Source organism: Grammomys surdaster, unplaced genomic scaffold, assembly GCF_004785775.1.
Source record: "Grammomys surdaster isolate TR1022 unplaced genomic scaffold, NIH_TR_1.0 124408, whole genome shotgun sequence".
Taxonomy (NCBI): Eukaryota; Metazoa; Chordata; class Mammalia; order Rodentia; family Muridae; genus Grammomys; species Grammomys surdaster.
The window spans coordinates 1-10,652 of record NW_021619420.1 but is presented as its reverse complement, the minus strand read 5'-3'; the positions used below and the strand labels follow the sequence as shown (position 1 = coordinate 10,652).

The 10,652-nt window shown below is 40.9% G+C and overlaps 1 pseudogene; it reads left to right on the top strand.

The window, feature by feature from the left end:
* The first annotated feature begins 8,081 nt into the window (after positions 1-8,081).
* LOC114636499 lies at positions 8,082-8,426 on the top strand (annotated as a pseudogene).
* Positions 8,427-10,652: the final 2,226 nt, after the last annotated feature.

The following is a 10,652-nucleotide window of genomic DNA, read 5'->3' as shown; positions in this document are numbered from 1 at the left end:
AAAGGAAATATTTAGATTCAGGCATAGTGATACATGCCTTAAATCCCAGGAGAAGAGAGTCAGCAGATTTCTGGTTCAAGTCATCCTGGTCCAGATCAAGATTTAGGTAAAAAAAATCCTTAGTCAAAGTGTCACACACAAACCTTTTATCCCATTCTTCAGGAGACAGAGCCATGCATACCTCTGAGTTCAAGGTTAAACTACAGAGTAAGTTCCAGTAGCACCAAGCTTAGTCAGTGAAGTTGTTGAAAATTAGAAAGCTGGTTATAATGTAATAGAAGGGCCATGTTCCAGCCCCAGAAAGCAGCAGAACTCAGCAGCTTTGTCCATGTGCCTCTGTCTTTAGAGGTAAGACTAGAAGGGAGTACTGACACAGTTGATACTGGTTAGCTATAGTTAAAAAAATTTTTCAGTGTTGAAGAGGAAACCATGATCACTGAGGTGAAATCTTAGGGGAGTGTTTTCTGAGAGGACAATGAAGCTGTGTTCCAGAGATAGTAAAGGTTGTACCTTATGGTACAGATGGTTTTGGTTATGTGTAAATATCACTAACATAGCACCATTTTTAAGGCATGAATGTGTTATGGAGAACAGCTAAGGCTTGGCCCCATAAAGGGAGTGTATGAAAGGAAAGCAGTGAAACCTAGTTTCAGCAGGAGGACCCAGCATATTGAAGATGTCAGTGCCATGGGATGAGTAGAAAGACCATCAGCAGCAGCTGCAGCAGACTGGAGTCAACCAGAACTAGAGTGTTTTAGAGGGAAGAGTTGTAGAAATGACCCATTGTCTTTTATGATGCACAGAAGATCATATGTGGATCCCAGATATGGGAACATGAAGGTGTAATATTGAAGTTACCTTGAATATCCCAAGATTCTGAGGTGCCAGAGCTGTGTAGCACCTGCTCAGGAAAACTCCTTTCAGGGAGTAAAACCAGCCAAAGAGAAAGAATTGTGCTGCAGTGAAGAAAGCAGAAAGGAGTCACAGATCTGAAGAACTCTTTGACACCAGACATGGAGATGCAGATTTTGGAGATTACTCTGCTGGTTTTTGGTCTTCCTTTGGTTCAGTATTTCCTCACAAGAGCATTTAGGAATGATGAAGAATACTTCCTGTGAATTTGAACCTATACGATGTGCTATTTGTTTTGATAATATAGGGGATTACAGTTACATGATTAGATGAATCTATGAAGAGAATTTGAACTTTGGACTTTTAACATTTTTGGACTGCTATAGATGATAGAGACTTTTTCATTTGAACCTCATGTATTTTGCCTTGTGCTATTTTAACATATGGTCCCCATACACTCATGTGTTTGAACAAGCATGTGGGGACCAGGAAGTGGAATGTGGTAGTTTAAATAAAGGAATGATATTTTCACTCCTGCTTTTCTTTTTTTTTAATTTTTTTATTTGATAGTTTATTAAGATTTCAGATATAATTCCCTATCTCTATTCTCCCTGACCCACAGGAACCCCCCTATCACACCCCACTCCTCCTGCTTCTATTAGGATATGCCTCCAGCCACCCTCCGCCTTCCACCACCACACCCAGAATTTCCCCCACACTGGGGCATCCAGCCTTCACTGGACTAAGGATTTCCTCACCCACCTATGACTGACAATGTCATCCTCCCCTACATGTGCAGCTGTGGCCATGGGTCCCTCCCTATTTGCTTCCAGATTTGTGGTTTAGACCCTGGGAGATCTGGTTGGTTGGTATTGTTGCTCTCCCCATGGAGCCAGAAACCCTTTCAGCTTCTTTTCCTCCTATTGAGTTACCCTGTCCAGACTCAGAATGAGGTCTATTGCCTTTTGTGTCTTTGGTCTTATTTGGCTGTCTCCTCTTGGAGGTATGTTCTTTTCTGAAGAGGAAATGGAGCAGGGAGAGTGGATCTGAGGAAGAGGGAAAGTAGGCTAGACTTATGAGGATTACCTGGAGCAAAAACAGTAGTCTGAATACATTGTGTGAGAGAAGAATTTAGTCCAGTTTAAATACGTTAATTCAATTTTCCTAATTGTAAATGCAAAGGAGGGAAGCAATAATGAAGATAGAGACACAAAATAGGGAAGACCAGGAAGGAATGACTTTGACAGATCCAGTTCTCATTCTGTCTGTTTAGAAAGTGAGGATCACCCAGGAGTTTATAGTAAGCTCATTCTTGGGCCCTGTCTACATCTCATAATTCAAGTTTGCTCTCAGCAATGTGAAATCTGTATCATGCAGGAAACAAGCCCAGGTCATTTTCTTGTATGAGTTCTCATGATTTTGGATTGTGGAGTTACAGAGTTTCCTGCTTGTTTAATTCCAAAAGTTAGCTTTGCTTCTCTTTAAGGAAAACTAATGTTTAAACAAGTATAAAAATATATTAAATGACATATGTAATATCATACAGTATGTCTACATTAATTTTATATTATGTTAAACATATACAAACTGATATATAAAAATGCTAAATGTTTAAACACATTCTTCAAAACAAGAATCAAAGTGTCACCATCTCAGTTTGGCTCTTGATAAAAAAGAAAAAAAAACAAACAAATCAACATAAAAAAGACCATAAATGACTATTACAAAGACTGTTACATTTTGATTCAATTGTAATTTATTATCATTCTTTAAATTCAAACAAAACAAGTCAGTCTGTTACTTAATGTCATTTTTCCTTTTTCATGCAATATGTTTCATTGGCAGAAAGCTCTCAAACCATCAAAATAAAGCAGTGTTTCTGTGTTTCTAGTGTATCCTATCTATAAGAGCACATTTGCTTTTAATCTCTGAAACTATTCTTGCTACAAAAAAGTCATAAACCAACTTAAAAATGTTGTAACAACCATTTAAAGGTGATTTTGTCAGCTAGATTTTGTGTTCTTTCTGCCCTTCATTTTCTATTGCTACCGGCAGTGTAGACAAAGTGGCTGTAACTCTAATGTTCACCTGACAAATGAGAGTGCATTACATATTAAAATCAGATGGGAGAAAGAATTGGGCAGATTGACAGTGCCTAAGCTGTAGTTACATGCTGTTTTGTAAGGGATACAGCACTGATTGTGAGAGTATAATCCTTTATAAGTGTACAATCCTCTAACAATTGCTTTGTCTTTGTTCATATAGCTCAGGGTCCTCCTGAGGCATGCAGCTTGTCATCTACTAATGAGAAGTTAGGTTATTTAATAATTTAGGCCACCGTGAATCTAAATGGAACAAGCATGAGAATTCTGATACTTCTTTAAGTTACTTTCAAGTCCCTGGAAAATAGGCTGAAGACATTTCCGGGATTCATAGCATGTCTATCATTTTATGAGAACTCTGTATACTGTAGACACACATAAACATGGTAGTATAAGAATGTACAAAGAAAGGGCTGGATAGATGGCTCAGTGGTTAAGAGCACTGACTGCTCTTCCAGAGGTCCTGAGTTCAGTTCCCAGCAACCATATGGTGGCTCACAACCATCTGTAATGAGATCTGATGCTCTCATGTAGTGTTTCTGAAGACAGCCACAGTGTACTCACATACATAAAAATAAATAAATAAATAAATAAATAAATAAATAATAAAATAAATAAATTGTTCAAAAAAGAATCCATAGAGAACATGGTTTCTTGGTTTGGCTTTTTTTTTTTTTTGTGGTAGGAAGTGATATTATATGGATGTAGGTAATATATCCAACTGCATCAGATACATACACTAAATATGAGCAATTTTACTTCAAGTATAACACTTTTCCACCACCATGCACACCTAGGAAATCTCTGCATCTCTGAAACTCCTTTTCTACCCTGAATCATGCCAAGGTACATGGTGTTAGTGGAAAGGTGAAAGGATTCTGATCAACTATTACAAATGGATGATCCCCGTCAACTCCTTTATACTACTTTCAAAACTATTTTATAAAAGTTGTCACACAAAACTGAATGAGAAATGAATTCAAACCTTCTAGAAACCAGATCTTCACTTTTCCAGTATGTCTTCCTACTGCACAGCAAAGCAATGCTTGTGTGTGCACAGTGGAAAGTGATATTATAAGATTTTCACTGCCAGGGCTTCAGTGTCTTGCTGTCACATCTCACCCCTTCCACCCTTTTACCCACTCATCCAGGGAATCCACACTCAGGTTGGGTAAAAGGCCAAGGGCCTCTGCCCAAGTCAACACACGGACCAACTGAACACATTCTCCCCCACAGGCTATTTCAATCCAATCAGATTAAGACTCAGCAGACCTCCTGGCCTAGGGACAGTGCCCCCCATATTCACCATGACATGGCTTGTGGTCACCCTTACTGCTCTCTACAGCTCTATCAGGACAGTCCTGGAAAGAACCTGCAAGCTACCTCCCACTGGTGCTCCTGATTGCCAGGCCTGCCCAGAGCCCCTTGTTAGCTTAGAAAACCAAGCTGGTCCTTAGGACAGAAGTAGCTCCTCTACTAGGGGATCAGAGATCAAATGACTCAGACAGCTGAGGCCTTCCAAGTTCTGCGCTTCCACCCTAGGGACAGACAGAGCCCTACTCTGGGAAATTTGTATTTTAGTAGAACTTTCCATTCTCCCAGAGTACTTCCTGTTACTCTTCCAAGGCACAGAGACTTTGTATGCACATTACATTACATACTCAATATTACAGTGGAGCCATCTCTACCAGGTAGCTGGGAAGTCCTGTAGCCAAACTTCTGTCAAATCAAACAGTAGCCACAATTAAAGCAAACTGTGGCCATTAATTTGAAAGCAAGAAGTGGTCAATGAGATGTGAGTGAAAAAAAGAAATGAAAAAGCATGGCTGGGCAGTCATGGTGCACGCCTTTTATCCTAGCACTTGGGAGGCAGAGGCAGGTGGATTTCTGAGTTTGAGCCCAGCCTTGTCTACAGAGTGAGGTCCAGGACAGCCAGGGTTACACAGAGAAACCCTGTCTCGAATAACAAACAAACAAACAAACAAAAGAAATGAAAAGGCATGGCTTCTCCTTGTTATGGTGTAGTAGACATTTTATTATAGATAAATGGGAAAGCATAACAAGACATAGGGGCATCCGGGAAATTTCAGATTGGCCATGATCCAAGCCAAGTAAGGAGAGAGAAGAGGGTAGAGGATAGAGAGTAGAATCGGATCATGAGGTCAGAGTTCTAGAGAAGTTTCTGAGGTTTATATTTTACATATTATAGCAGACCTGGCCTCCAGGTATTCCCAGCACCCCTCAGTCCATATCTGCCAAACCTGCCCCAAACTTGAACTTTCCAGTCTAGGGGCTGGGCTGACTTCTCATGGAGGCTCTTTCCTATACAATCCAGACATTTGGATCTCCTCTTGCTTTTTTCTTTCCTTTCTCTGTCTGTGCACACACCCTTTCTTTCTTTCTCTTCCCCTCAAGCCACCTCTCCCAAAGTAACTTCCCCAATAAACCTGTGTTTAATATAATCTAATATGGATTCAACTGGATTATTTCAAAGGCAAAGGAATAACCTATCACCAGTGAAGAGAAATAACCTATCAGTTGGGAGGGTAAATGATAGATAAAAAACACCAGTTGACAAAATGGTTGGATTACATAAGGAAAGGCAGTTGAAAGACAGACCAACCCCTGGGCTAGAGGGCAATTCTACCGGGCACACCTTGTAACAGGTAGGAATTGAAGAATGTCATGCAGGACTTACAGGCACATCTGCTTTTCTTTGGTAGACAGGCACCTCAGCCATTTGTCCCAGGGTTTGGGACTTAGCAGTAAGAAGAAATGAGTAGGTTCAAATGATTAGTAATAATCTCAAAAATTACTTAAAAAGTTTGAACAGGTTTTATGGTTCAATATTGTTCAAGGACTAGACATATGTATTAGTTCACACCAAATATTATTCATACCTTTTCTCTCAAGTTGTACACTTTCAGACAAAAATATAACAATCCTGATATGCACAGTGACACCAGTTTGTACAGATTTTCTGTGCTGGTTGAGCTAGTGTAACTACAGAAATTTGGTTTCTAAAAATAAATTCAGTTCCACATCCTGATTCTTGATTGCCCTGGTCTGTGAACTTCCCAAAATGGCCAGTTTAGACTTTTACTGACCATGTAAAATTGATTACCTAAGTACTCATTACTAAAGTGAACTACTGTCAAAACAGGAAAGCTCCCACTTTCTTTCCTCCACACTTTCTTTCTTTCTGTACTATGACTACACCAGCTTCAGAGTTTTTCAATGAAACTCAATTGTTACACAGGTCCCTCTTTATTTGTAATTTCCACAAAAAAAACCATGGAGGTTAGGAGACACTCATTCACTAATTTCTTTTCCTTCACACTGAGCAGTAGGGCCCAGCCTGAAAGGAGATGTATAACTGACTTGAAGGCATAGTGCAGCAGAGGCAGGATTAGGTCTTCAAAGTGTAAGGACCCAGAAAGAGGACCCCAACTCAAGTCCCAATCACCACGCACCCAAGGAGACACGAGAGACTGACTTGATGCAGAATAGCAAAACGCAGTTTACTAACAAGGGCCCTTGGATCGAAACTCATCCCACGCAGGGGATAGAATTTCGATGAAGACCCCAGAAAATTTAGAACTTTTATAGGGGGAGGCACAAGGGGGAAGGGAAAAGCATGAAATTCTGGTGCGGTTACATATAATTGGATATTTCAAACATCAGCACTTTGCGTAAGCAATCATTTTGACAGGCTAGATGGCCCACTATTTTTGACCATGAAGCCTCAGACCTTCTAGGATAAACACCAGGTGGCCCATTACTCACTTGGGCATGTTTAGACTGATCAAGATATGTCTTTGGTTGTTTCTCCATTTCTGGTCACCTCGTCCCTAGAGGGGCTTGATATTTTTATCATGGCTATTCTCAGCAAGTTCAGCAAGCTGTCCTGCGGTCTTTGCCAAGTTGTTTTTAATTTTTACTCTTACAAAGCAAGCCTTAACTACATATAATGACCAAAGTCTCAGCTATAGAAGACACTGCTCTAAACAGAAACAAATATCAAAGCCTCTGAGCAAAAGGAATGAAATTCTTAATGATGAGGAAACTTTGGAGAATAGAAACATACAAGAGATTCGTGCAATGATACATAAAGAAAATGAAACTCAAAAAGCAACACCAACCATTGATTTTGTAAAAGGATAAATTTCTTTGAAAAAACACATAGGTATACTAACTTTGAAAAAGAGCAGATGTTCCCTCGTAGGGAGAATGGCATTAATAAGACCTTGTCCCTATGTGCAATGTTACTGCTGACAGACAGCACAGCCAATGGTTTGTGTCTCAAATTTCTGAGCTGACTTAACTGTATCAGTGAGCATTCCACATATCTCCACAGGACAGTGTCCTAAATGGTAATTCAATATTAACTGGCTCAAGTTAACATACCCAAATTGTACACCCCCACAATCTGGTCTGTTTTTCTTCACATACATGAATTAATACATTCTGGGAAATTACAAAATCACTCACTCTGCTTGTATCATGTCTTCATAATATTGCTCCCCCCTACAACTGACCCCCTAAAACTTTAATCTGTGATGTAGCTATTGCCTGTCCTATTTCACTGTACAGTGTACACAATAACCTGTTCTTCATGTTCTGGTCTGAAGGCAGAAGCCATGCTTCACATGCAAATCCTTTTCCTGTTGCTGCACTGGACAGTTCACTACTTGACTCCAATGGGTAATTTTAAATCTCTGTTGTGGTTCAGCCTTTTAACTGAAAAATTCAGGAAGTTCAATCAAGGGGAAATCAAGGTAACTTCTCTGGGGAGCAACAGACTGGCAACAAGCTGACCTGAGTCAACATAGCTTTTCTTGGAATCATTTTTCTAAAAGGTTGAAGATACAGCTGTCTCATAATTAATATGCCTTCCCAGGGAGAAATCACTCTGCACACAATTAAAGATTACTTTTAAAAATTCTCTTAGGTGCCCGATGTATGGGTTATATATATACTGTAGCGGTGGCAGGGGGAGGGACGGCCATATTTGGTGGTGCGGCCTGAGCCAGCGACAACAAAAAGTGCATGGGCTCCCGGCAGGTGCTAGGACGTGTGCGGGGACGTGGGGCCAGGCTCTGCCCAGCGTGCCCACAGCCCGCAGTGATGTCATATATGCTGAACTTGACCTCGCACATGCCCGCCGCTGCCCTCAACCCCGGAGGTGTCCACTCACCATCTACTAGCATGGCGACTTCCTCTCAGTATCACCAGCTGCTGAGTGACTATGGACCTCCATCGCTAGGCTACACCCAGGGAACTGGAAATAGCCAAGTGCCTCAGAGTAAATACGCATAGCTGCTGGCCATTATGGAAGAGCTAGGGAAAGAGATCTGACCCACATATGCAGGGAGCAAGAGAGCCTTGGAGAGGCTAAAAGGAGGCATCATTAATGCCCGAAGCCTGGTTTGGGAGTACTTGGCTGAAAAGGAATGTAATGCCAGGTCCTAGCCCCTGGCCAGTCTGAAGGCCCATCTCACTACTCCCTGGAGATGAGAGGCTTTGTTCAAAATGGTAGTAATTTTTCTACCACAGTCATTAAGCTCTGAACCCACACTCAAATGATTGGGAAGACATTTTGCAGTAACCGAGGGTGTGCATTTTAAGTAGTTAGGAATGACCCAGCTCTTTTTTCTTTCTAAGCATTTGAAAGATGTTTGTGAAGTCACTTCACAGCAAGCTATCATTTGTCCCCAAATGGCAGTGTCCCCTTTAACCTCCCTTTGGATACATTTTCCTTTTGCATCACCCCAGTTGACTTCCTTTCCATGAGCTCACCTGCCTCTGAGGAGTTGAGTGCAGACCACAGCACCTTTGCTTAGTAGCTGTCCCGCCTGTGTACAGTGTAGACCCTGCTTCATGGAGCTTCTCTGCTTAAGCGTTTGCATGACTGAGTGCTTTCAAGTCAATCTTTAAAATGCACAGGTTATAAATACAGAAGAAAGAGCAATCTACCCAACCTACCAAGCACCCTGCAAATGTCCATCCTGAGTCTGTAGATCTCAGTTCCGTGTTTACTGTGAGCCCATCACAACATCTGGAAGAAAACGACTGAAACTGTTGCATCTTTGTATTTATTACTTGATGTAATAAAGCTTATTTTCAATAAAAATTTTCTCTTTGATGATAGCATGAATTCATCTCTGTCTAATGCTCTTTTAGGATCAAGATTCATGTTATACTTTGAACAATTTAACATGGAATATGAAGTTGTGATCTAGGACGAGTTAAGGTGGAATTGGAAATTTTGATCTAGGACTAGTGCATCTGGGATATGATATTTGGATCTAGGACTAGTTAACATGGAATTAGAAATTTTGGTCTAGGACTAGTTAATATGGAATATGAAATCTGAATTTGGATTAGTTAACATAGAATATGAAATTTGGATCGAGGACTAGTCAACATGAAACATGAAATTTGGATCTAGGACTAGGTATCATGGAATATGAAATTTGGATTGTAGAGTGAAAAATTATAGATACTGGGTATATAGAATCCTATTTAGACATAAAATATTCTTTAGGCTTTCTTTATAAAGACATGGAGGCATGAAGCAAGTTAAGAATGTGGACAGACTAATTACGGGAACTGGCTAGAATGCAATTTAGCCAGGTGGAACCAAGCTGAGAACCGCAGTGACAGGGCAAGGCCGAAGTAACAGGGCAGGACCACATTCTTGAGAAAGATAAGTGTACAGAGAGTTTTCACCTGATCCTGACTCCCGTAGGTTGGGTTCTTTTGGAATGTTCCACTATTTTTATGTTATACCACCCTAGCAACCCCCTCACCCTCTCTCTCCTCATTCCTTGGTTTGTGGTTTTTCCCCTTAAAAACCCCTCTCAAACTGGCTGTCAGGGTCAATTCAGCTCCTGCATGGGCATACGACTTGACCGGCAGCTAGCTGTCACGCCCTAATAAACCTCGGTATTGCTCTGGTACACAGTGTCTCGAGCAGATTACTTGGTGGTCACGACTTTCTGAGACTTGAGTGAGGGTCTCCCCTCTGCTGAGGTCTTTAGGATCTTGGATGAGTTAACGTAGAATAGGAAAATTTGATCTAGGACTAGTTAACCAGGAATTATAAAATGCGAACTAGGATTAGTTAACATGGAATTGGAAATTTTGATCTAGGACTAGTTAACATGGAATATGAAAATTTGATCTAGACTGTGCTACATACCCAGTTCCTGTCTCAAAAACTGAAAATAAGAATATTAGCAGACAGGTCAGCATCTCAGTGGGAGATGGAGAGCAGCAAAGTGTAGATGAAGCAGTGAGTCGACAAGGTAAGCTTGGAGGCTCAGGCTGGTAACCTGGGATCCATTCTATGTTTCCTTGCTGCACTATATCTTCTCCTTCTCTCAGGGCAGGGTTAAAACTTGATAGACTTTTTTTCAGAGAACTATCGTGACATTCACAAATGAGACAATTGTCGACACTGTGTAGCATCCAAGTGTTAACCTAATTCTTATATCAAAAAAAACACCATTGTCTGCTGCAAATATAAAAATGGGGCTAGGGCTGGAGAGATGGCTCAGCGGTTAAGAGCACTGACTGCTCTTCAAGAGGTCATGAGTTCAAATCCCAGCAACCACATGGTGGCTCACAACCATCTACAATGAGATCTGATGCCCTCATATGGGTGTCTGAAGACAGCTACAGTGTACTTACATA